Raw genomic sequence first — 27,930 nt, 5'->3', positions numbered from 1 at the left:
TGGAACTGGAAGAACCTTTAGAGTATTCTTTCCTGCACTGTGTTCCATGAATATCCCCATTAGTTATTTGTTGTATATTAAAATAAATTGATTTTTCAATCAACAAGTTTTGGGGAAGGGTAGGTTCAATATTATCAACACTGTTTTCACTGTGGGATCTTTTCAGAGCCTTTAGGGTGCTGGCGATCTGAATCTCCGGTCATGAATTTGGCCGCAGAACCCGTGTGTCAGAGAATGCATCACAACCCTTTAGGAACATTGGTTCTTGCAGAAAACTCTGGATGGGAACTTGGAGATGCCCAAAGAGGAAACAACTTCTCCTAGGCCCCTAGCTGGTCAGGGGCAGAGTCCTGAGTCCAGCCTGGGACTCCTGGTGCCTCTCCAAGAGGCTTTGCACTAAGCATGCCACTCACCCTGACATGGATTTCTGCAGGAGAAGACCTTGGGCAACACAAGCAACAAAAACACCTACTGGTTAAAAACACGGGCCTGAGGACATGTCCTGGGTGTTAAGTGCCTTCTTCTGCCCTGTGATCTCTGGCAAGTTGTTGCAGTCTCCTGGGCCGGGTTTGTTCTCCTCTGTAAATAAGGATGATTACATTTGCCTTCTGGTGGTGTTGAGAATTTAAATGAAAATGTGCATGTAAAGCACATGCGTTGATTATAAACCACCTATCATTGTCCTGGTCTGTGGTTGGTGCTTAAAATATGTTGACAGTTATTGGTAAACTGTGTTTTAAGAGTGGGGAAGAGCAAATCCAGCAGTAGGTAAAGGACCTCTGATCACAATTGCTTTGGGCTGACAACTTCCTTTCAAAGGAACTCCAAAAAGTAAGTCAGTAGCTCAAAAAACCAACAACCCTGGCTGGGGCTGGGGCTCAGTGGTAGAGCACTTGCCTGGCATGTGTGAGGCACTGGGTTCGATCCTCAGCACCAGGTAAAAATAAATAAAGATATTGTGTTCATATACAACTAAAAAAAAAATTAAAAAAAAAAATAAAAACCAACCAAGAACCCAATTTAAAAATGGGAAAATGGACTCTCCTATGGTCATATATAAACATAGGACCAGTGAAACTCCATATCATGTTCAGTCTCAAGAATGGTAAGTCATACACCATGCATGTATAGTACGTCAAAATACACTCTACTGTCCTGGGTTTCTAAAAAGAACACATTAAAAAAAAAGGGCAATAGGTCTTAGTAGACATTTGTCAAAAAAAAAAAAAAAAAAAAAGATTAACAAATGGCCAACAGGTACTAGAAAAATGTTCCATATCACTAATCAGCAGAGAAATGCAAATCAAAACCACACACACACACAAAAAGCCCCTCACTCCAGTAAGAAGGGTCCTTGCCCAAAGATAGTGGGTGCTGGAGAGGATGTAGAGAAAAGGCAACCCTTGTACTCTGATGGTGGGAATGTAAATTAGCCCAGCCATTAGGGAAAACAGGGTGGAGCCTCCTCTAAAAACAGAACTACCCTATTGTCTGGCAACCCCCCTCCTGGGTGCACCTACAAAGGAACTAAAGTCGGTATATTGAAGGGACAGCTGCACTTCCATGTTCCCTGTAGCACTACTCACAACTGCCAAAATGGAAACGACCAAATGTCCATTGAGTGATTGCCGCAGTCCCGCTGCAGCAAAATAGCCGGGGGGTGACAAACAACTTGTGTACATTGATACAGCAGGAGTAGGAGCCGTTTATTGTAAGACAACAGAGGTATTTATACATTCCACACAGCTTATCTAATTAACATAAACTAGATACAGCAGTCAACCAATAAGGAGTCTCCACACATAATGGCTCGCTGGCTCCACCTCACAAACCACTCCCCCTGGCAAAATGCCAGGCGCCATCCAGACTTGTTTACAGACTCTAACATTTGCCAGGCACCATTCAGACTTGTTTACAGACCTTAACATTTCCCCCTTTTGTTTAATTTAAATAACGACCATAGTGGTTTTTACACAAACACCATAAATAATCTGCTACAAGCAGAAGGGGAGGAAACAAAATGCCACAATACCAAGCCAATTGATGGCTCCATGCAAGAAGCCCTTGGAAAAATTATACCAGCAAATACACCATTAGCAAAGATACCGAGTTACAATTTGTTGTAGACTACAGCTTGTTGTCTCAGTCCAGGTAAAGCAGTGTCTCAATAGATTAACTCACAGTCCAGGTAAATCACAGTCCAGGTAAGTTCTGCAGGCAGCTAGCTTAAATCACAGTCCAGGTAAGTTCTGCAGGCAGCTAGCCTAAGCTGTAGCAGCAGAAACAGCAACAGCTACGAAGTCTCCTCTGTTTCTCAGCCGAAGTTTCGTCCAATTCTGAGCAACACTGTAAATTCTTCCACCATTGTTTTCACCGGCACTGGGACGAAGGCAGGAACTCGGGATGGCTAAAGAAAATCCTGTAGCATTCCACTAAGAAAACAACCTTCCGAACAATTTAGTATATTATCTCAAGGTTTTTTTACATTTGAAATAAGCCTTAATAGTGCTCATTACTCATTAGCTTCCAGGTGTGGGAGAACCATTGTAGCTACTGGCCTTGGAAATGATCAAACTTCAGGGACACGGCCATCTTCCTCCTGCAGTGTCCCAGGCAGCCCCAGATGGCCCTGGGGAGAGTCCCAGACTCAAACTGCTTCCGGGCACAGGGAGCAAGAGCCTGCGAGACCGTGTCTCTGGGTCAGGTCTAGATTTGGGCTCTCCAAGTGGCGTCCTGCTCCCCCGGGTGGGGGGCGGGGAAGAGCCGGCAACTGCTGCTTGGAAAATCCTTGCTTCATCATGACCACTTGCACACGTGGCAGCCAAAGCCGATTCACACACCCTCCTGTAACAAAAAGTATTCAGTAATAGCCTTTTGCTGCAACTTTTTTCCTGATAATCCTTTTTTTTTTTTTTTGAGAGAGAGAGACAGAGAGAGAGAGAGTTTTGATATTTATTTTTTAGTTTTTGGGAGACACAACATTGTTGTTTGTATATGGTGCTGAGGATCGAACCTGGGCCACATGCATGCCAGGTGAGCGTGCTACCACTTGAGCCACATCCCCAGCCCCTCCTGATAATCCTTCTTCTTCTGAACTTTCTTTTTCTTTCTGACTAGAGTTCCTGGGCTTTTATCAACACATGCCCTAACTGCTCTTGGTTCCACTGGGGTGCCTCTTTCCCTTATCAATTTACCTAACACCCCTTCCATATTTTCATCACAAAGACAATACAATACACTGAGACAAAACAAGACACAAACATACTGTATCAATCTTTTCCATTTTCTCAAAATGGCCATTTTTCCTCTCGCCCTATCTGCCTAGGGACGAGCAGATTTGCTCCATTCTATCTAGGGACGGGCAGTTTTTTTTTTTTTTTTCATCACTTACCCCCGTGTGTCCCGTATGGGCCACCATCTGCCACAGTCCCGCTGCAGCAAAATAGCGGGGGGGGGGGGGGGGGGGGGGGTGACAAACAACTTGTGTACGTTGATACAGCAGGAGTAGGAACCGTTTATTGTAAGACACAGAGGTATTTATACATTCCACACAGCTTATCTTAATTAACATAAACTAGATACAGCAGTCAACCAATAAGGAGTCTCCACACTTAATGGCTCGCTGGCTCCACCTCACAAACCACTCCCCCTGGCAAAATGCCAGGCGCCATCCAGACTTGTTTACAGACCCTAACATTTGCCAGGCACCATCCAGACTTGTTTACAGACCTTAACAAGTGATGACTGGATAAAGTAAATGTGGTCCACATGCTCCATGGAGTGCTGTCTGGCCATAGGAAAGAACAAAATCCTGCCATTTGCAACAACAGGGATGAGACTGGAGATGGTTAAGTGAAATAAACCAGCGCAGAAAGACCTGCGTGAGTGGAACCTACAGAAGGTGATGTCATAGAAATTGAAAGTAGGTGGGTGGCTACCAGCCGCTGGGGGAAGGGACTAGGAGAGGTTGATTCATGGATGCTGAGCAACAAGAGAAGGAAATTCTGGTGACTCTGGCTAGCAGTGATGTACTGTACATTTCAGAAGGCTATAAGAAGAGGTTTGAAACTTGGCTCCACAAAGAAATGATACATGTTTGAGGAGATACATATATTTTATCTGATTTCTTTTTTGGGGGGAGAATGTCATGAGATTGAACCCAGGGGTGCTTAACCACTGACCCACATCCCCAGCCCCTTTTTACATTTTATTTAGAGACAGGGTCTCACTGAGTTGCTTAGGGCTTCGCTGAATTGTTGAGGCTGCCTTTGAACTTGTGACCCTCCTGCCTCAGCCTCCTGAGCTATAGGAGTGTGTCACCAAGCCTGGCTTTAATCTGACTTAAACATTAAATGTTGAAACGTAAGTGTATTGAAATATATGTTACCCCATTAATATGTATATTTCTTATGTTTCTAGGTATCAGTTAAAATAAATTTATTTTTAAAAAATGAAAAAAAAAAGACTTGGTCAGCAGAGACAGATCTGGAATGTTCTACGGTGAGCAATGCTAGGAAACTCTCTGAACTGTTGAGCCATCCCTGAGACAAATCACTATCTTCCCCTTTATATCAGTTTTGCCAAGAAATTAAAAAAGAAAGACAGACAGACAGACTACTAACTATTACTGTCAGCATAGTAGATTGTGGCCTCGTCTTGATGTCTTTGAATTCTACTCCAGCAATTTCTGAGACAGAAAGGATCAAAAGGCTCTTTTAACCAGTGCTTGTCAATCAGGCTGAGAGTGCCAGAGTGGGCCACGGATCCAAGGCCATCTGTTCATTGTCTGTATCTGGTCTTTCAGGAGGTGCTAACAGTCAGCTTTTAGAAAATTTCAGAGCAGTTTGAAGAGTAATTTTATATATGTTGAAGTCAAATGATAATTTTTTTTAAATGGGGCTTGTCTTTGTATACCTGTACATCATTTATTTTTTTTTCATAGTAATGTATTCTTATTGTGTTTTACAAAAGCATCAGTCCAGGTCAGATGGAAAATCAAAACAAAATAAGAATAAAACCAAACTTGTTTTTTAGTATAGATAGTTAGAGAATGGGTTGAGAAAAATGGTTCTGGACCAACAGCAGCGGTATCACCCAGGAAATTGTGAGAAGTGAAATTCTCAGGCCTCATTGGACATCTACTGCGTCAGGAATTCTTGGGTAAGACCCTACAGCCTGTATTGTACCCGGCTCTTCTGAAATCTTATTTCAGAAGCAGGGAGACCATGTCCTGGATAGTTTCCCCATCTTCCAACTTTAGCAGAACAAGAGTAAGGGTCGAATAACTAAACTCCGGAGAGGGCGAAGGGGAAAAGGGGAGGGAGGGGAAGAGAGGGGACACAGGGGTAGAAAAGATGGTGGGATGCAATGAACATCATTACCAAAGTACATGTATGAAGACACAAAGGATGTGACTCTACTTTGTGTACAACCAGAGATATGAAAAATGGTGCTCTGTATGTGTAACATGAATTGTGATGCATTTTGCTGTCTTTATAACAAATCAAAAAAAATTTTTTTTTTAAAGATAGAGTGAGAGAGAGAGGGGGGGAGAGAGAGAGAGAGAGAGAGAGAGAGAGAGAGAGAGAGAGAGAGAATTTCAATATTTATTTTTTAGTTTTTGGTGGACACAACATCTTTGTTTGTATGTGGTGCTGAGGATCGAACCCGGGCCACACGCATGCCAGGCGAGCGCGCTACCGCTTGAGCCACGTCCCCAGCCCCACAAATCAAAATTTTTAAAAAAGGGTCATATTGCAGACTCTGGTATGCAAAAATGTTAACACCACTTCCCTAAAATCAAATTTACCTAGAATGACCATTGATTCAAATGAGTAGTAATTTCAGTCTAAGTTTGCATTAGGTCAAGGTTCTCTTGAGGCATGTCCTCAGGAGAATTCACCTTCACAGTCCATACCTCATGCAGGAAGAGAACACGGGCCTACTTCCCTTCTTAGGAATGGAAAACTCAGGAGCAAAGCCAGATTCCTGTGAACTGTCCTGTCTCATCATCAATAGTGTTGATGGATGCCAATAAGTAAACCTCAGTGCCAGTCTTGAAGCCAAACCAATATTTCTGAGGCCCGAGGCCCACCGTGAAGAGCCTGGGTTATTATATATCCCCCACCCACTTTAGCAGCTTTCTGTTGAGATCTTTTAAATTTTCTTTGAAGGTTTCAGAAACCAAATCTCGTTTCTTCCTCATCTTCCTGGGATTCTGTCACCCATGGTGGGTTGAATTTTCTTGGTATTCTCTCTTGGAATTGGAACCCTCAAGCAGAAAAAGGGTGGGTGGTAGTGCATTTTGTAATCCATTCTCATGCCTTTGGCCTGGAATCAAATCTCTAATTGAAAAATTAGTCTCTGAGGGGCACTAATTACCTCTTCAGATTGATGCCTTGTGCAAAATTGTGTTCTTTCCCAGCCTCCGTATTCCAACAGGTTCCTTTTTACGTCCAGTCTGTAGTCAAGGATGTCTATACTTCTGGGCTCTGAGCAACTCTGCATACATGGTGATATTTTCTCTCTCTCTCTCTCTCTCTCTCTCTCTCTCTCTCTCTTTCTTTTTGGTACCAGAGATTGAACCCAGGGGCACTTAACCTCTGAGCCACTTTCCCAGTCCCTTTTTAAAGATTTTTTATTTAGAGACAGTCTCACTGAGTTGCTTAAGGTCTTGCTAAATTATTGAGGCGGGCTTTGAACTTGAGATCTTCCGGCCTCAGCCTTCTGAGCTGCTGGGATTACAAGCGTGTGCCAGATCAATATTTTCTTAAAAGTGATAAAATATGCAGCTTTAAAATAATTGATGGTACATTCTCCAAATGCCCAGTACCTTATCCAGTGAATTATGTTCAGTGTTTTTCAGTCTATCAGAGACCCAATTATATGTTTTTTTGTACTGCACATTCACAGGGCCATGAAGTTTTCGATATAGGAAATTTGATGGACTCCTGTTTCTGTTCCCTAATGGAATTACTATTCCATGATCTGAATCTCCACCTTTTGTTTCAGAATTAAATATTCCCAGAAGATGTAAGCTTTTGAAGGAAGATAGGTCTGACTTTCCTCCCATTCCTATTTACTTCTCTAACAAACGTTTCTAGAAGAAATAGGCAAAAGAGGAATCTTACCAAATCAAATGTTAGGTCACATTAATTATGTAGGAATAATATGTTATGCAGTTTGGATATCAAATTCATTCCTGCCTTCCTCTTAATTTTATAATTGAATACACTTTCATCCTTCCTTTAGTTGCTTAGCTTTTAAAAAGTATACAGTTACTTACGATTCCACTCAATGACACATATTTTGAATATCTGGGTTCATTTTTTTCCCCTAAGCTCAAAGAAAGATGTAATTTTGGAAACATCGCCTTTTATTATATATCCACATGTATTTTTACTTGTATGCTTACGAATTTTTTCTTGTCTATTTATAAAGTAATGCATGCTTGTTATGACAAATTCAAACCAAATGAACTGTATAAAAGGAAAGAACTCAACTGCATTTTGGTGCCAAATCTTTGGACCCAATCACCCAAAGATTGGGCAAATTGGCATGACTGCTCTAACTTTGTTAGTGAGATTTTTTTTTTTTTTCTTCTTGCCAAATTACTGGCAGAGCAGGCACTCCCTGAGAGCTCTTGGGTCAGTGTGGAGGGACTCCTTACAAAATTCAAAATAACATTTAAAATATACGTTATTTTGCAATCGCTCCTCCCAGGAAGTAGTGCCAAGACTCAACCCTCTTCCTTTGACAGCATGAATTGCAACAGGGCAGCCTGGTTCATTGAGTGTGAGATTTAAATTTTTAAGTTTTAATGATTTTTAAAATGCTCTGGACAATTAAAAAAACTCGGAGTGTAAAGTGAGGGGAAAGGGTGTGTGGATCTTCACATAGCAGACAGAAAAGTCCCATGTCATTCAGTACGATTCCCATACACCAAGGACCAGATGAATCTTGGCTACACAACTTAAATCAAGGAAATAAAAACCCCTGTAGCTCTTGGTTTCTGGAAGCTTGTCGTTTGTCTGGTCTTTCATTTTACACAAATCAGGCAGAGCCCCAGTGGTCACAAAGTGGAACTTTCTCCAGCAAGTTCTTCATTTCACTCAAACCAGAATCTATTAACTCTTCCCTCCTGAGCAGAGGAAGATAATGGATTCGGAAGATTGGCAACCAGGACTACAGAAAATTTTTATTTCTGATTGGACCCTGACAAGACACCCCACTTGTTTTAGAAATTGAGGGTAAAGAAGGCTAAAAATATAAAGACGAAGAGGAATGGTCCGCCGGAGTGACTATATCGTGCATGTTTAGCCCCCAAGGGAAGATATGCGGCATGCTTCATATCACCCCTCTCCTGCCCTTGACAGACATCACTAATCAATCAGGAACCATTTCCCACTGAGCATGGATGCAGCCTCCATCTGTCTTGATACAGCCCTGTGGGTAGCTGCTCCCAACCCACCTAGGTTGGCTTATGAGATTGATTTACTGAGCACATTATTTATTCAACATTTATTGAACATCTGAACTGTGCCAGGCCTATGAAAGGCAATCCAGGAATAAGAAACTTCTATTCTTATGAAAATGCAACCTTTTATTGCCCTTTTAGCCCTGCACATTTGCTTGGCGTGCAGTAGGTGCTCAATAAATTCTTTTCGTTGTTGTCACATTGCACTGAGTTGGCTGGGGAAGAGCATTCTGGTGTCAGCCGACCCAGCTGAGAAGGGCAGCCAGGCTTCTGGAGAACATTTGTTCCACCTCAGTTCACTTTCTGCTTGAGGTCTATTAAAAACACACTGACCCCCAAGATCAGCTCTTAGCTCAATGTGTTTTGAGGGGCAGGGGCAGGGAGCCAAGAAAAGAATCCTACACGGGACCCCTCCTCGCCCCTTGATGCTGACCTCTGAATGTCTTTCAGATTTGTTGATTGGATTTTTTTTTTTTTTTTTTTTGCTAAAACACAGTATCAGATTCCATCCTCAAAGGAAATAAATTAAGCGGCAGCACGCGAGGACAAATGGGTGACATTGTGTTCTTGCTGACATCTTGTGTGCAGCTGTGAACAGCTGCGTCAGTGCCAGTTCAGCTGCGATAGCGTCCTCAGGAGGGAGATGAAGGGCGATTCATTCACAGGGCGCCCTTCACAGGGTCGCACAGGTGTCCCAAGGATTGATTTTCTGCTCTCTCTCTCTCCTAAAACTGACACAGAGGCGAGGGGACCGGGTAATAGGATGCTCTTGAAATTACAGAGCTTCTGTGCTCAAGGAGCAGCGATTCTGGAACATGGGCACTTGGCGTTTGCAGACAAATAGGAAATACAGAAAAGTACTCCGCACTTGACCAAGAGGATCAACATCTGACCCCCTCCAGGGAGGGAGTCTCTGCCCAGGGGTTCACTCCTCAGGAATGAGCCTCCGTTTCCTCCCTTCTCTGGCAGGGGCAGGCACCAAGTGTGCCCAAGGGAGAGCCTCGTGCAGAGAGATCAGCTTTATCACACTCATTTGCCCTTTTACTGCTCTGGCTGCTGACCATAAGTGGTCACTCATTTTGTGGACAATAATGGGCTCAGCTACTCACCGCTGCTACAGGGGACAAAATGAAATGAATGGAGGGCATCTAATAAATACAGCTGGAAATGGCATGTGGAAGCTGGTCTCTTTTTTTTTTTTTTTTTTTTTTGTATAAGGTATTGAACCCAGGGGCGCTAACCACTGAACAACATCCCAACGCCCCCTCCTTTTTTTTTTTTTTTTTTTTTTTTTTTTTAATTTAGAGACAGGGTCTCCCTGAGTTGCATAGGGCCTCGATAAGTTGCTGAGACTGGCTTTGAACTCAAGATCCTCCTGCCTCAGCCTCCTGAGCTGTTGGGATGACAGGTGCCCTGCTTCCCTGTGCAGATGGAAGACACAGGAAAGCTGTTCAATAAAGCCAGGCCTGCCCACCCAGGGGCTCCCAGAGAGTCACAGGTCACAGTGAAAGCAGCATGCGTAGTGCAACCAGAAACTCCCACGTGGCTGTGGGAAGGCAGAGGAGCCCTGAGCCCGGATGGGGAGTCTTTCTGGTTGGAGGTGATGATGCCTGAGCTGAAATCTTACAGGATGAGTAAAAGTGAATCGGAAAATGGCCCAAGGCCAGGTTGGGCATCCCTGGAGGAGCAAAGCCTCAGAGAAACGATTCACTAATTCCCAGCTTCTCTCAGGAGAAGGGCGAATGGATACAAAGTGTCAAGAGTGATAAAGACTCAATTATTGAAAATAATTAATAATGATTATTATTGCATTGGGGATAATTTTAATAAATATCACATTTTTAATAACTGACATCAGTTGGATGCAATGAATCATTTCAAATGTTAGTGGCATAAAATGATACTTTACTGAGGCTGGGGATGTGGCTTAAGCGGTAGCGCGCTTGCCTGGCATGCATGTGGCCCGGGTTCGATCCTCAGCATCACATACAAACAAAGATGTTGTGTCCACCGAAAACTAAAAAAATAAATATTAAAAAATTCTCTCTCTAAAAAAAAAAAAATGATACTTTACTATGCTCTTAAAGTCTATGCATCGGGATTTTTTTTTCTTTCTTATTTATTTATTTAGGTACTGGGGATTGAACCCAGGGGTGCTTAACCACTGAGCCCCATCCCCAGCCCTTTTTATATTTTATTTAGAGACAGGGGGTCACTGAGTTGCTGAGGCTGGCCTTGAACTTATGATCCTCCTGCCTCAGCCTCCTGAGCTGCTGGGATGACAGGTGTGGGCCAGATCAGGAGTTCTGACAGAGCAGAAGTAGGGTGGCTTAGTCAGCTTTCGGATGGCTACGGCCCCACTGGAAGTGAGCTGGCTGTCAGGGACACACAACTGTGGCTAGAGGGTTATGCCAAGAGGCACCGTCTGTCCCATGCCAGGGGCATGACTGAAGACTGGACCTGGGGAGGACTTCTGGCCAGAGCTCCTCCAGGTACCCTGCGAGCATGGTGCCCTCTAGGAAATGGGGCATCTTCCACAGTGGATCAGTGTCCTGGCAAACAAGGAGGGGCTAACGTCGTCTTGACCTTTCCTTCAAAGACACAAAGTGTCACCTTTCTCATTCTCAGTGTTAAGAAAGTCACAACTTGTCCAGATTCAAGGAAAGGGGACACAGCTTCATCTTTTAATGGGGAGAGCACTGAAGAGCTTATAGGCTAGGTTGTAAAATCATCCTGTGTGGTAAATATCAATTGAGTGATTCCTGGTGCTGGGCCCCGTGTTAAATGCTTATCCGAGGACTGTCTGATGGACATGCCACTATCACACAGTTCACGGATGAGGAACCACAGGCTTGGGGAGGATAGGTAACTTGTCCAATGTCACCAGTAATGTCAACCTGGGAATTCACCCAAAATCTGTAGGGTTTATGAGCTTATACTTAAGCTGTATCACCTTGATAATCATCGTAACTCAGCTCCGACCTCCTGGTCCAATGTGTATGTCACCATACATGCTTATGAAAAATCTGGGTGCTCTGGTGCCCACCTGTCATCCCAGCTGCTCAGGAGGCTGAGGCAGGAGGAACGATAATTCAAAGCCAGCCTCAGCAACTTAGTGAGGTCCTAAGCAACTCAGTGAGACCCTGTCTCTAAATAAAATGCAAAACAGGGCTGGAGATGTGGCTCAGTGGTTAAGTGCCCCTGGGTTCAATCCCTGATAGCCCCCCAAATAAATAAATGAATAAATAAATTTGCTTATAAAAAGAAAGTCCCAGCAACTCCATACCTAAGGGGACCCAAATGCTAAATGAGGATTTGGGGCAGGGCAACCTCATTTCCACAACTATCATACTTTCTATTGCTCTTGTTGGAAATGAAGTCCTTAGGAACCAGTAGCCACATGGGCTTTGGGCCTGACATTGACATGTCTCAAACCATTGCTTAAATAAGTCTTTTTTAGTGGCCTCAACCCTAGAGGCCTTGTGCCTGAATCCTGAAATGAGGGACAATATGATTTGAAAACATCTTCTGAGTCAAAATTCTCCCAGATGGGGGAAGAAAACACAAGTTGGGAACATTCATTCTTGAGTATGTGGAAACATGTCTTTTGACTGTGCTTTACAACTTGTGCCACTTAGAAGATGAATTGGTGGCATGTTAACACAAGTTAATTTTGTTTTTATTCATTCACTCACCCAACCAATGGACACTGAGCATCTACAATGTGCAATCAACGATCTGGCTTGTGAATATGCTCTGGTGAACAAGACAGAAATGTTCTCTCCCCTCACAGACCTTATTCTCTACTGTGAGAAACACAGAGAAACTAAGTAGTAAGTCTACATAGATGTAATTGATAATTCATAGAAGTGTTGTAAAGAAAATCAAAGCAAGCCCCAGTGGTGCACACCTATCATTCCAGAGACTTGGGAGGCTGAGGTAAGGGGGTTGCAAAGTTCAAGGCCAGCCTCAGCAACTTAGCACAAGGCCCTAAGCAACTCAGTAAGACCCTGTCTTAAAATAAAAAATAAAAAGGGCTGGGGATGGGGCTCAGTTGTAAAGCACCCCTGGGTTCATCTCTGGTACAAAAAAAAAAAAAAAAAAAGACTAAGGTAATAAGATAACAATGAGGCAGAAGGATGAGGCTGGAGGTCTAGTTTATACACATCCTCCTGGAGTTAGACCTTTCTAGGAGCATTAATAATGGAGCTGAAGTCCAGTGGAAGATAGGAAAAGAAAGGCCACCATCCTGCTTATCTTTATTCTGACTTATTCTTTGCTCCCAAACCCTGTCCCTAAGGGATTCAAGATCATTATCGTATTAACACAAAAATAACCTAGGTTGGGGGTGATGGCACACGCCTGTCATCCCTGCGGCTCAGGAGGCTGAGGCAGGAGGATCATGAGATCAAAGTCAGCCTCAGCAACTTAGTGAGGCCCTAAGCAACTCAGCAACACCCTGTCTCTAAATAAAATATAAAAAAGAGCTAGAGATGTGGATCTCAGTGGTTAAGTGCCCTGGATTTACTTCCCAGTACCCCCCACAAAAGAGTAACCTGATTCTTATTCCAGTAGTGCACCCAGAGCCTTTTCAGGCTGCACCTCTGCTCTGACACAGTGACCCTTGAGATTAAAGGACTCATTTTATTTCCCAGCAGCAGAGATGTGAGTCAGACCAATCATCAGCCTCAAGGAGCCCACTCATGCGAGTGCCAACCAAGCCCTTTGGCTGTCATGCAGGTGGGCTGCTCCACCTGCCTTCCAGAGCCACCTCAAGGAGCAGACATGGGCTGGAGCTTCAGGATGTTGAGAGACACCCAAAAATGTGCTTCCAAAAATCACACAGAAATTTTACTTTTCAAAATCCAACCATGTACACATTTACTGAGATATTGATATGTAAGGACACCTGGTCTTGGATTTGGGGTAGGAGAGTTAGCTAATAATGACCATTTAATTTATTTGCTACCATCTAGATACTCATTGATCTAGGGCGGCGGGGGTGTCTTTAATATTTGAACTCCCAACCTCTGTGGCAGTTGATACATGGAAACTGAGCAGGATTCTGTTGGGGACATTTAAGCCATTTGTGGGATATCTCAACATGGAATCATTATATGAGATGATTCTTTGGAAATTGCTTCAGGCCCATGTGTATAGAGAGATAATAAAATTGTGCAAACAAGGAAGTAATGGTATGTCAGGTGAGACACACCCTGTCCAGCAGATTAGCCGCAAGATGCCCATGGCTACTTAAAATGGCTTAAAAATAAAGGGAAAATAATTCCTTAGCTGAACTAGGTGCATTTCAAGTGTTCAATAGAACATTTCCACCATCGTAGAGAATTCCGTCGGACAGTGCCAGAGACCGTAGGCCACAAGTTCTCAACAGTGGCCCTCTGGACATTTGGGGCTGGGTAACTGCTGTTGGGGTGTGTGTTCAGCTGCTTCTGTGCAAGGTGGGATGCTTAGCAGCCAGGACCTCTAGGAACCAGCAGTGTCCTCCCCCAGCTGTGGCAATCCGAAGTCTCTAGACTGTGCCAGATGTCCCCTTTGAAGAGAGCGAAACCATCCTAGCCAGAACCACTCTCTTAGACTAGGCCTAGGATGTCTGGTCTGAGTGGAAACTCGGGGTGAATCACTTTAAATACTTTGAACTTAACTCTCCTCATTTTTTATAGAAAAAAAAGTACATTTTCATGGGTTTTGGTGAGGGCTAACTATAATGGGTAAATAAATTGATAGATATTAAAAACACATTAAAGAATATTTAGAAGCATAACGCTTCTCATTCTACCCTTAACCGAGGGATGTCTAGATGAGCTGATGTGGTAACCAGAGGTCTGGAGACCAGTGTTTCTGCCCTTCCACTGTCCTATCCATGAACATGGGCTTCCACATTTGCTTAACTAGAAGGCTGGAGACAAGGACAGATTTGATTGATTTGTTTAGACAACAAATAACCCTTGAGATGGAAATTCTTTTTAAAATAAGCAAACAGGACCCTGACTGAATATATTAAAAAAAAAAGTGCTTCTGCTTCATTGCCTCTCCACGCTGACGGGATGCCCCCAAACATTGACACCAATTTTAGTGAAATCAATTAAAACACATTAATGGGCAACTGTCAGGAAGTTAATCAAAGTTTCAACTTCAACTCTCTCAACAAATTTTTGACCTATCTGTATATCAGAACAGACTACCATGTGAGTAGGATGGAAAGATAACCAGATGAATATTTTCCACGTTTGCATCTATACATGCCTTGGAAAAAAATCAAACATAGGTGTTCTGGTTTTATAGGACTTATAGGGGAAGCTATAAATAGCTTATTCTTATATGGACATGAGATTGTCCATGGATATAGAAGTGATTTCAGTGTAACTTTATGAACATAAAGGTAGCATTAGATTAGGCAACAAAAATTGACATTTGACCATATTTTCCTATTAAAAGGGAAGTTCCATAAGATTTAAAAACCAATGCTTTAAAGAGAAGGAATAAAAATGGAATACAGTCAGTCACGTGTTGCTTAACTTAATCCATTTTCTTAGAATGGATGACACTCTGAACAAAAAAAGCATCATACGGGCCAGGTACCATGGTACACACCTGTAATCCCGGCAGCTCAGGAGACTGAGGCAAGAGGATCACAAGTTCAAAGGCAGCCTTGGCAACTTAGCAAGGCCCTAAGCAACTCAGTGAGACCCTGTCTCTAAATAAAATCCAAAATAGGGCTGGGGATGTGGCTCCATGGTTGAGTGTCCCTAAGTTCAATCCTAGTATCCCCCCCCCCCAAAAAAAAGCATCATCTGGGCATTCAATTTTTGTGCAAATGTCATAGAATATACTTACACAAACTAAGACAGCTCCAATGTCACTAGGCACTGTCATCTTTTGGGACCACTGTTATATATGTTGTCTTTAGATGACTTATTTGTGGTTGCTACCTGAAGTCATCTCTCTCTTACAAAGAAGGTTCGAGTTTATCAGCTCCATAACCACCTGGCTGTTTGTCATGCATTTACGATGGGTCAGGCTCCCAGCTCAGAATTAAGCATTACTTCATTGCTCTTGCTTAAACATCACAATGGGACAAAGGAGCTGTGATTTCCTTCTATTTTGAAAACGAGTCAACCAGGACCAAGAGAGTTTGGATAACTTGCTTGTAAGGGGTGCAACCAGTTTGACCCTTAGTCCTGCAAAACTGCAAAGATTTTGCTCACCTTCCCTCCTCTAGCTGAGGAAGGTAAGGAAGGTACTCCTCCTGCAGTATCAACCCACACCCAGCCTGCTCCACACCAGGACATGTGCCCGTTGAGGATGAACAGCATGGGACCTGGTAGCTGTTGTCCAGGTACCACTCCATGTTGGTTCATTTAACCAGATTAGGAATGAGTCATTGTTCATGCTCTTGCTCCATAAAATAGGTTTATATTAATGTGATGCAATCAGCCAAAATAGCTGGGGGAAATTATCTTCTAGGTTTCTTGTTCATCACAGAAAAATTTTAATTGGCCTTTTTTTTTTAAAAAAAAAAAAAAAAAGGAAGCAAGTTCTACATGAATCAATCAAACCAGTCTGACCCTAGTAGGTCCAAGACAAGAAAGAGATTCAAATGGTCTTAAAGAAAGAACTGGCTAATTTAGAATTAGTGAAGGGAGAGACAATTCTGTATTAATAACATATCTTAGTTAAAATATGAGTAAAAAAAGAAAGTCTTATTATCTTTTTGATATTTGATGGATGAATGAATCAATCAAACTTGAGGGTGGAAAGAATAAAATTATATTAACTGGGAAAAAATAGAATCATATGGAGTCCTTAAAGGGCCTATTTTGATGAACTGATAGGCCATTTGAACATATCAGTTTCCTGTTTAGGTGTAGGTCAAGGTACTGCTGTCCTAAAACACTGTTATTGCAAACTGGGGGGCATTTAATGCCACACTTTTCTTAGCTACCTCTTTATAAAAATCACCAAGGGAAGTAGTTCCCCAGACTCCATCTAAATAATTATAATTTCTGACTTGCTTTTAAAAATTTTGTTCTTTGTAGATATACGTGGAAGTAGAGTATATTTTGATATATTATACATATACACAGTATAACTTATTCTAATTAGGATCCCATTCTTGTGGTTATACATGGTGTGTATTCATATGTCTTTCCTATTCCCATCCCCCTCCCTTCTCTTCATTCCCCTTTGTTTAATCCAATAAACTTCTACCTGCCTTATTGTGAGTTAGCATCTGCATATCAGAGAAAACACTTGGTCTTTGGATTTTGGGGATTGGCTTATTTCACTTAGCATGATAGTCTCCAGTTCCATCCATTTACCAGCAAGTGCCATAATTTCATTCTTCTTTCATGGCTGAGTAATATTCCATTGTGTATATGTACCACATCTTCTTTATCCATTCATCTGTTGAAGGGTTGGTTCTGTAGCTTAGCTATTGTGAATTGAGCTGCTATAAGCCCACATCACTATAGTATGCTGATTTTAAGTTCTTTGGGTATAAATCAGTGGGGTAGCTGGGGCAAATGGTGGTTCCATTCCTAGTTTTCTGAGGACTCTCCATACTGCTTTCCAGAGTGGTTGCATCCATCTGCAGTCCCACCAGCCATGTGTGAGTGTGCCTTTTTCCCCCCACATTCTCGCCAACACTTATTGTTACTTGTGCTCTTGAAAATAAGTTTTGGATTGTTGAGAGTGGAATTCATGAAGTGTTATTATATAGTTACTATTGTTTAAATGTGTTTTGTCCCCAAAGGTTCAAGCCCTGGGGCTGGATTCTCGAGGTGGTGGAGCTTGAAGAGGTGGCTGAGGGGGTTAGGCCACTGGGGTGCCGTTCCTGGAGATCAGCGCTGGTCTTATGCAGTCAGTTCTCACGAGAGTGGGTTGTTCTAAAGTGAGGCCATCTGTGGGCTTTGGCCCCTTCTTCCCCTGCCATGTTTTGATATAGTCAAGGCGCCTTGCACCAGAGGCCAAACAGATAGGGCCAAAATGTGGGACTTAGAGCCTCCAAAACTGCGAGATACATAAATCTCTTCTTTATAAAGTATCTATCAAGTATTTGTTCTGAAAATTAAAAGATGAACTATTAGGCAAAAGTTTCTGAAATATCAACGTAAAAAGAGACAACCAAATATGATTGCTTCACTCGTTTGAACTTACATTTGTTCCATTAAATCTAGCATTCTTCTCTTAACAATAACACAGGAAACCAAATGAGAATGCGACAGGGTGGTATTTACTTGGGGCTTGGTAGAGCATTCAGTCCTAGATCTAATGTCTGCCTAAAGTAAATTGCCATCTAAGTGATTCGGAACAGGTGGACCAGCCGGCAAGTGATAGTGGAGGAAGAAAGAAAACTTGAAAATTAATTTGAACATATTAGGTATAGTTTTAATCAGCTTTTTCCCTGCTGTGACTAAAGACCTGACTTATAATTGTAGAGGAGGAAAAGTTGATTCGGGGCTCACAGTTTCTGAGGTCGCAGTCCATAGACAGCAGGCTCCATTCCTCAGGGCTCGAGGGGAGGCAGGACATCATGGAGGAAGAGTGTGGTGGAGGGAAGCAGCTCACATGGAGAGCAGGAAGCAGAGAGAGACTCCACTCTCCAGAGACAAATGTAGACCCCAAAGCCACGCCCCCAAGGCCCCCTCCTCCAGCCACACCCACCTCCTCCAGCCACCACCCAGTTAATCCCATCAGGGGTTCATTCACTGGTTGGGTTAAGGCCCTCACAGCCCAGTCATGTCTCCTCTGGACCTTCCTGCACCGTCTCACACGTGAGCTTTGGGGGACACCTCCCATCTAAACCAGAACAAGTGACTCCAGATCTTAAGGGCTAAACACAGCAAGCATGTTGCCAGCTCACGGTTTTGTGGGTCAGGAACCTGCAGCCAATGTGGCCGGGTGGTTCTGACTCAGATCTCTCCTGAGACTTCAGTCAAGGTACAAACCGGGGACAGTCATCCAAGGCAGGCGCGAGTTAGAAGGAGCCATTTCGTGGCGCGTTCGTGTGGCTCTTGGTCGGAGGCTTCAGTTACAAACCATGAGAACATTTTCGTAGCCCTGGCAGCTGGCCTCCCTAAAAGTGTGTGTGACACATGAGACAGAGAGGGACAGAGAGGGGGAGATGCCCAGATGGATGCCACAGTTGTTTTATAACCCTTGGAAGCAACGTCACCTAAGTTCTACAAATTGTATGTTGCCAGTGAGTCCCTGAGTCTGACCCCCACTCAGAGAGAAGGAAGGGACTCTACAGGGCTCAGAGAGCAAGAGGAAAAGATCCCTGGGGCCATCTCAGGGACTGTCTACTATGATGATTTCTTTTGTATACTAACAGCCACGTTCTGTGGCCTATCTAAGGGTAATCAGCTCGGCAAAGCATGTTCTGGGGACCCTAGGAGGACAAATAAAACAGGAGTAAAAGTTTCTAGGCCATGTGTGGCCACTGGATTTTCCCCTGGGAAGCTCTCCCCTGGGGCACTTAAGGAAAAAGGAACCTGATCGCAGGTATCATGTGCCCAGGGTTGGCCACACTGAGGGGTAGAATGCTGGTCACTGCCAGCGCACGGCATGAGAGAGCCAGAAGCTCCTTTCAGAAGATGCCCCATGATCCTTGGGGTATATGAGGTACATGATCCAGGGGGCATACCACGCCTGCATTAGTCAACATTCACTGCTGGGAACCAAATACCCAATGATAGCAACCTGGAGGAGGGGAGATTTGTACTGGCTCATGGTTTCAGAGCATTTAGTCCAGGGTCGGTTGACTCCAAGGCAGAAACATCATGGCGGACGGAAGCGATCAGCTTATGGCAGCTGGGGAGGAGAGAGAGGGTGTGCGTGCAGGGAGAAGAGGAGAGAGAAGAGAAGAGAAGACAAGGGAAGGAAATAGAGGAGAAGAGAAATCCTTCCAGGGCACGCCCCCAGAGACTGGTTTCCTCCAACTAGGTCCTCCACCCCAGAAGTCCATTCAGTCATCAATGGATTAATCCACTGATTTGGTCAGAGCCCTCATGATCCAAGTGTTTCCCCCCAAAGCCCTCCCTCTGAACATGAGTCTTTGGGGGACATTCTAGATCCAAACCACAAAAATTTCAGTAGAGCAAAAATCAGTTCATGCGGACAAAAAATTCTTACTCTTTTTATTTATAAAGCAGAGATATACATCCAGTACATAAACAGATAGATAGTACACTTGTGGTATCAAAATTTCGCAAGAGCCAAGCCCAGTGGCACATGCCTGTAATCCCAGCAGCTCTGGAGGCTGAGGAAGGAGGATCGTAAGTTCAAGGCTAGCCTCAGCAATTTAGCGAGGCCCTAAGCAACTTAACAAGACTCTGTCTCAAAATAAAAGAATAAAAAGGGCTGGGGACGTTAAACCTCCCTGGATTCAATCCCTGGAAACAACAACAACAAAAAAAAAAATCATTAATTGGGGGTGAACAGGGAAATATGGCTTCAAAATTTCCTGGCGGTAATAATGAAAAGAAGGTTAAATATTAAAAAGTTATAGGAATAAACTGTAAGTGGACTTCTAAGGCATGGTAGAGGGAGGGACTGGACCCCGATTCAGCGTGGGTGGAGAGAAGGAGACTGAAACGTGGAAGAGCATCAACAGACTTTTGCAGGCCTGTGTGGGGCTGTCCTTTCACTCCTTGGTCTTGTTATAGTTAAAGCTTTGTCCCAGGGTTTCATAAACTGACTTCCAGACCACTCACGTATAATCAAATCAACCCTTTATTGAAGCACACCGGTAGCGTCTGACCAGAACATAAAGCTGTTCCCCTGATCAGCCCCGAACAATTGCAAGGGCACTCCTTATAAGCCTGAAAACCGAAAAAGGGATGTTCAGGGGGTCTAGCCAATGCAAGCAAGCCAGGTTACAGAAGTGGGAGAGTGCAGTCAAGTGGAGGGAAGCCTAACCAATCAGTTAGCCCAGTCACCCCAGTTACAGAAACAGAGCCCTGTTACCCTAGTTACAGAAACAATACCCCTTTAGGTAGTTTTGTGTTCTTAAAGGTTTCTTTAGCAAAAGGAAAAGAACATCTTTCCCCAGTCATGACTCTTCTACTTGGCATGGTTGTTTTATAGGATGAAGTCATAAAACAAAATGGAGTCACATTTGCTCCTACTATCACAGTCTGATTTGACCTAATTTCTACCTGCAGGGATTCCTCCCTGTGGATGGCCCCTGGGGAGTCCTCTCTGGTCTTGTAGCACGGTTGGGTACACGTTTCTGAAAGAGTCACAGCTGGAAGAAGAGGTGGCCGCTTGTGTTCAGTCTACCATCTTGAAATGGAGAGTATTCATTGCAAATTCTAGAAAAATGTCTCCATCTTTCTTCTGGTCCCCCTTCCTCCCATTCCTTCTTCTTTTTTCCTATTTTGGGGGAACATAGTGGGGCTCAAACTCCAGGCATTTTACCACATCCCCAGCCCTATTTTTTTTTTTTTAATTTACAGGCAGAGTCTACACTGAATTCCTTAGGGCCTAGCTGTTGCTGAGGCTGGCTTTGAACTGGCTATCCTCCTGCCTCAGCCTCCCATGCCACTGGGATGACAGGCGTGCGCCACTGCGCCCGGCCCACTCCTTCTTTTGCACCAAGGTAGAGTCTGTGAGTTGAAGTGAGGCAGAGGAAAGGACTAGAAAACCTGCAGGTGTGAAATAAAATGAGAGTCAAGACAAGAGCACTTGAGCTGTCAGCCAGAGTGTGATTTTCTGGGGCTGCTGCACACAGTGTATCTAGATTTGTTTTCTCATTTTAAAATGTTAGTTTTATAAAAATTAACACTGTAGGTTGGTTTCAGTCTCAATGATACGTGATCCTATGAAAAACCCTCTTTATCTTCATGATGATGTCTTCATGTTCAGCTGTTAGAATTGTACATCTCTGGGTTTGTAGTGAGAAATGGAGATCTGGAAGCAACCCTCTATTAGTGGCGCCATGACCCAGAGGGATAATTCCCAAAGTCTGAGCCCTGAGCATAGCAGGGCTTTTGCTTTTATACATAAGCAAGTTTGGGGCACATCAAGGCAAGGGAGTTGGTGCAATTCTATTGGAAGGTGCATTTGACATTCCTCATATGGGTCCTAGCTCATCAATAGCCTGGGGACCCTGAGCTCATACCGCTTAGGGACTTCTGAAGTTAAAGCAAAGAAGGCGGAACATTCTAGAACTGCTGTGAGAGTTTATAGCTTAAATTTCTGCATCTTGTCCCACTCCCCATGATATACAACAGCCCAGCTAGAACCAAATTAGAAAACTGATTTATACAAAAATGGCAGCACTTTGGTCCTCCACAGCTCAGCCAATCCCCTTTGGATATTTCTGTCTCTGTGATTTCCAATCTTTCTGCTAATGAGTGGCGAGGCTGTGCTCTGGAATGACTGGAGATGCTGTTTGCCCTGTGGATTAGGCACTGTGGTCTGACAGAGCCTCCCCCTCCCACCTGCAGAACAGGAACTCCCCCTCCCCCTCCCACCTACAGAACAGGAACTCCCCCTCCCCCTCCCACCTGCAGAACAGGAACTCCCCCTCCCCAGCCCCGTGGAGTAGCTGCATCTCACTTCCTGGCCTGCGCAGCCCTGACCCAGCTTTGAGCAGAAGCACAGCGGAGAAGCAGGCGTCCCATGTCACCTTATTTACATGTCACTGTGATCAGCAATTCCCAGGACAACACAGTCAGTCATCTTACCCAGGCCAATAAACAAAGACAATAATAAATAAGTAAATAATCCTTCTTAGGGTCCCTTTCTCAAGGTCCTTCTCCCAGGACGACTTTCATCTGTCCAGAAGCAAACTTTAAGCACAAAGATAAGGATGTTGTTTGTCTCCGCCCGGGGTTCCTGGGAAGTATACACGTTTGATCTGCCAAAACTTTGAAAAGGAAGCAGACTGAACTGAGTTTCCCCAGAACTGTGTTCCACGGCATGTCCAGCTCCTCGCAGGGCTTGTGGAAGTTCCACTGTCACTGGCCTCTGCAATCCTAGCGAGGAGACAGCTGCAAAAAGCATCTTCTAGCCAAAACGTGATTTGGGAAAGGTCATTTTATTACATGATTTATTTATACTGTTTCTTCATGGTACAAAGCGTTCTGATGTGTACTCAGAGTCCAGAGAAAGAGAAGAAAAATTTTAAGAAAACCTCCAGGCCTACAACTCAGAGGCACCAGAGAGTCCATGGAGATATTTGGGGTAGATTCTGAAAGTTGGGTTAAGCTTTTTCAATTATAGCTTCTTTGCATCCATCAAATTCAAAAGGCAGTTCTATACGATAAGATCGATCTTCTACCAGATCCTGGGAGGCCTCATCAGTGAGAAACGTGATTAGAAGTAGGGCTTGCTTTTATACTCAGCCAGAACAACCAAGATATTCTTCCCTTTTCAGAAAAGAAAAAAAAAAAAGGCAGCTTCATCAAATTTCCAATGGCTTATCTTCTTTGGATGGTATGTTGCCATTTTAAAGGATTTAGGTTTTCTCTTCTGGAGTTCTCTTCCCCAAAGAGGCATGTTAGCTATATATTCAGCAAGATTACAATATTTAATATGGAAAGTTGAATATCTGTGTAAATGAAAACAGATGGACAATTTTGTTTATCTTCTCTTGGCTTTATCATTCTGTCGTAAGCACATGGGTGGGATTTTAAAGTCCAAGTCTGTGATGGTGACAGGGAGAATTTACTAGTAAATACTTCTTGGACCTTATATTTCAGGTGACCTCTCCCTGATGTGAAGTCCCAGTTAAATGTGTTGGGTTTTTTGCTTGTTCGTTTTTATCTTTTGCTTAATAATAATTCTTTTTTTTTTTTTTTTTTTTTTTTTGGCGGGGATGGGTGGGTATTGGAGATTGAATTCAGGGGCACTCAGCCACTGAGCCACATCCCAACCCTGTTTTGTGTTTTATTTAGAGACAGGGTCTCACTGAGTTGCTTAGGGCCTCACTTTTGCTGAGGCTGACTTTGAACTCACGATCCTCCTGCCTCAGCCTCCTGAGCTGCATGCCCCATTGCATCCAGCTGCAATTCGTGTTTGTTTATTGCCAGGATGCCTCAGACAGTGGGGTCAGGTGTTTTGAAAATGAGAACCAAAGGACCAAAGGAAGTTTTTCCTCTTCCTTCAGGGTGCTGAGACTTTGTTAAACCTCTCTCTCTCTCTCTCTCTCTCTCTCTCTCTCTCTCTCTCTCTCTCTCTCTCTTTCCTGCTTGCTGAATAGTATTTTCTAGAAAAGAAGCGAGACAAGCCAAATCTATTGAGAGAGTCAAGAATATGTCTTCCCTGGTGATGGGTCCACTCAACCCAGCCAGAACCAGGCATCTAACTTTTACAAATGTTTATATAAGTAGTCACTTCCAGTATGTTCTAGCTAATTGTAAGTTATTTGGTCATGTGCATTCATTCCATCATTGTATCTTCAGAAGTGGCTCTCGAGGGAATGCAGGGGGCGCGGATCACATTCTCTGATAATGTCTGTGGTTACATTTGACTGATTTGCCTCTTTGCTGCACCATGTCTCCACAGAATTCCATTTGAGAGAGATTTAAAAATTAAACATCATGAATATTCAACAAAGCTGCCTGAAAGTTCAGCTCCAAGTGACTTAATCACCGTCTTTGCAAGTTTTCCTTGAAGAAGCCCTTGTTGGACCCAGGGAAGCATTTTTATTCTAGATTGAAAAAAAAATTAAAAGTTAAATGTGAATATGGTGTTGAACAATTCTATGAAATGTTGAATTTTAATGTCCCTGGGAAAACGTCTCACCCCGGCAGGGCTTTTGCTTTTTGAAGACAAGGTTGTTTCTTAATGTCATCTCTGCTAGTGGACACACTGCATTAGTTTCCAGGGAACACAGGGCCGATTCAGAACAGATATGCATTAAGTCCATTTTAGTCTTCTTTGCTCTGAGTCAGAAGAGAGAATCGTAAGTCACAAAAAGTCCCTTTCAAAATTAAGAAGACCATCCTAATAGCTGGAATAGAATGAACAAAAGTGTTCAGAAAGATTACCCCAAAGTTAAAAAAAAGAGTACCATGAGCACCTTGGAATTCATTACCCACTATTCGACCTCAAACCTCCTGAACAAACAGTGTAGTAGTCTTAAAGGTAAGTTAGAAAATTATTTAATTACTGAAGGTCTGCTCACTTGCAAAACAAGTAAGAGAATCAAAATGAGATGATAGTAGGGGGCTGTGAGTTGGCGATGTCATTAGCCAGAATCTCTTTCCCTAAGTTCCTGGTAATTCAAAGACTAGGCCATACTGGATCAAGTCCAAAGCCAGGAGGTTTTGTACCAATGTCTTCCCTGTGGTGGACATTGCGGCTTTCCACCTATAATCAAAGTACAATACATCCATTCACTGGAGTGTAATTAATTAGAGATGTCACTGCTGAATAACCTATACTAACAATAGCACAGTACAGGTGTTCTTCATTTTATAGTTGATAAATACTTTTTCATAATCTTAGGACCTTGACCTGGGAGGGGAGACACTATTACCTTCGTTTTGCACATAAGTATATACATGCCCAGAGAGGTCAAATAACTTGTCTCCAAAGTTCAAGTCTTTGGTGAGATGTTGTGCAGGGCTGTGTACTTTAACACACTTAGAGTTCAGTCACAGTTCTGGTATTTACTAAGTAATCTCAGAAAGGTCATTTAACTTATCTGAGCTTCAGTTTCTTCATTTTTGGGGGGGGGAGGGTGGGGGTGAGGGTACTGGGGATTCAACTCAGGGACACCCGACCACTAAGCCACATCCCCAGCCCTATTTTGTGTTTTATTTAGAGATAGGGTCTCCCTGAGTTGCTTAGGGCCTTGCTAAGTTGCTGAGGCTGGCTTTGAACTTGCGATCCTCCTGCCTCAGCCTCCCATGCCACTGGGATCACAAGTGTGCACCACTGCACCTGGCTTCAGTTTCTTCATCTTTGCAGAGGAGAAAACACTAATGAGCATTAAAAGACATCATTCATTTAAAGCAATTTATACCTTGGCTGGCTCACATGGAAACTTCCGTATATAGAAAATGAGATGATAACATAAAAATCAATTTCAAAAGATTCTCCAACACATTCAAGGGGATGTAATGGAACAATAGAAAGTTCGGTTCCAGCTCCAATCTCTGTAAAGGTAAATTACATTGAGAACTCAAGCGAGAAGGATGATGAGTTACAGGCATAGTATGGTATATGATATTACAAGTAATATATGAGTCATCGTGTTTACTGTGATTAATAAGGCGGAAAGGTGGAAACACATCAGAAAACTTCTGAACAACAATAAACCTACTGCTAGCTAGATCCGTTCAGTTGAAGGAAAACCAGCGGACAATCTGGTTTATGTAAGTGTCATGGTTTGGCTGTGAGGTGTTTCCCAGAAGCTCCTGGGTTAATGCAGGAATATCCAGAGGTGAAATGACTGGATTGTGAGAGCTGTCGCCTGATCAGTCCACCCTAGGTGAATGGACCGGCTGGGTGGTAAAGGCAGGCAGGTGGGGCGTGCGGGGGGAGGTGGGTCCCTGAGGTCCTGCCCTGGAAGGGTGTGTCTCCCTTGTGGCCCTTCTCTCTCTCTCTCTCTCTCTCTCTCTCTCTCTCTCTCTCCCTTTCTCTGGTTCCTGGCTGCCATAAGCCAGGCAGTTTCCTCCACCTCACCCTTCTGCAGTGATGTCGGGCCTTATCTTGGGCCTAAAGCCATGGAGCAGGCCATCTGTGGACTGAGACTTCTGAAAAGCACCGCGTACCTGTCAGACATTTTGCCATGACAATCAAAAACAACTAGTTCTGTGTGTTTTATGTGTTTCCCTAAGCACCCCCCACCAACAACCCCCGCCCCCCCCCCTTTTTTTAAGCACCAGGAGAGTGAAATCTGAAGCCTGAGAGCAATGTGGGTTTTCTTTCTAAACTTTCCTCTTCTGGAATCGCTAGGACTTACAGCAGAGTTTACTTGACCTTCCAGTAAAGGCCTCAGCTTATTTGAGGGAATGTGAAAGAGGAAGATTCAAGAAATTAGAGTCACAGAGGCTGCCGGGATGGGCAAAGGGATAACAAACTCAGAATCCTTGTGTCGTCAGCTCCCTTCCGAATCAGGATCCTGGCGAATCCAGGGCAGAACACTCAGCTCTTGGCAAGCAAGTTTCAACTGTTGGGAGGGACAAGCCAAACTCAACTGTTGGGATGGTGACCCGGAGGAGTCACTGAAAAGAGCCACTGACAGCTCCATCCCCAGAGCCCGGAGAAGCCATTAGGGTTAGCAACCAGAGCTTCTCATTTAACAAAGGCAGAAATGCTCTGGTACAGCTGGAGACCTGAAGCAGGCAATCCTCCCAAGGCACAATTAGTGTATATCTGTCACGTTCTGAGTGTGGTACACCAGGGTCCGACACAGGGTCTCAATTACTCATTTTTAAGATACTGTCATATCATAAATAGTTCTTCCAAAACACATCCACAAAAATCCCTCTTGTGCTGGTGCAGTGGCACACACCTGTAATCCCAGTGGCTCTGGAGGCTGGGGCAGGAGGATGGAGAGTTCAAAGCCAGCCTCAGCAAAAGCAAGACCTTAAACAACTCAGTGAGACCCTGTCTCTAAATAAAATACAAAATAGGGCTGGGGATGTGGCTCAGTGGTGAGTGCCCCTGAGTTCAATCCCTGGTACCACCCCCCAAAAAAATCCCTTTTGTATTATTTTGTCATAAGGACAACATATTTCATACATTTAATAAAATGTATATCTAATAAAATATATATTATATATAATAAAACATATTATATATAATAAAAATATATTTTACATAATAAAATATATTATATATTATTTAAATATATTATATACATTGTAAAATATAATATCACATAATATATTACATAATATATATTTTATAACATAAATTTTAATATTTCTATATAAATATTTAAAATATGTCAAAATATTTGTATATTTATGCATATATATATATATATATATATATATATATATGAATACTTCATATATATGAATATTTCTCCCATTCTGTAGGGTGTCTCTTTGTACTCTTGTTTTCTTTGCTGTGAAGCTTTTTTGTTTATAATATATATATTTCATAAATACACGTTTTATATAATATTTATTTGATGAAATACATTATATATTACCCAATATTTATCTTGTATAGAATATATATCATAAACATAGAAATATATTTAAGGTTAAGTGAACCCACTTCCGTGGAGATCTTTCTGGGAACTCCATCCATACGCACTTACGATCTAATGACCTATTTACCCAGGAATCCTCTTACCAGAAGCCCCTCCCAATCATTAATAATACCCAAGTTCAAAACATTTAAGAGCAGTCCGCTCTGGCAAGTCCGATGGAGAAAGGGGCTGAGAACCACTTTGCAGGCTTTTCCCGTGACATTTACTCCGGGCTCCCGGGGAGAGCGCGTCAGGCCCTGCGCGCAGCTGA

The 27,930-nt window shown here is 43.2% G+C and overlaps 1 long non-coding RNA gene across 4 annotated transcripts in view; it reads left to right on the top strand.

Moving 5' to 3' along the window:
* LOC143409206 (uncharacterized) overlaps positions 1-27,930 on the top strand; it is a 269,471-nt gene that overhangs the window by 177,038 nt on the left and 64,503 nt on the right. Inside the window, exon 4 of one of the 4 annotated variants that reach the window (XR_013092628.1) lies at positions 24,011-24,089. The exons of the other annotated variants lie outside the window; for them this stretch is intronic. This is a non-coding gene — a long non-coding RNA (uncharacterized LOC143409206). Of the gene's footprint in view, positions 1-24,010; positions 24,090-27,930 lie in introns of those variants that run through there. 4 annotated transcript variants of the gene reach the window in all.

Source organism: Callospermophilus lateralis, chromosome 1 (genome assembly GCF_048772815.1).
Source record: "Callospermophilus lateralis isolate mCalLat2 chromosome 1, mCalLat2.hap1, whole genome shotgun sequence".
Taxonomy (NCBI): Eukaryota; Metazoa; Chordata; class Mammalia; order Rodentia; family Sciuridae; genus Callospermophilus; species Callospermophilus lateralis.
Note: the sequence above shows the minus strand (reverse complement) of the source record. Positions and strands in the feature narration are given on the sequence as shown.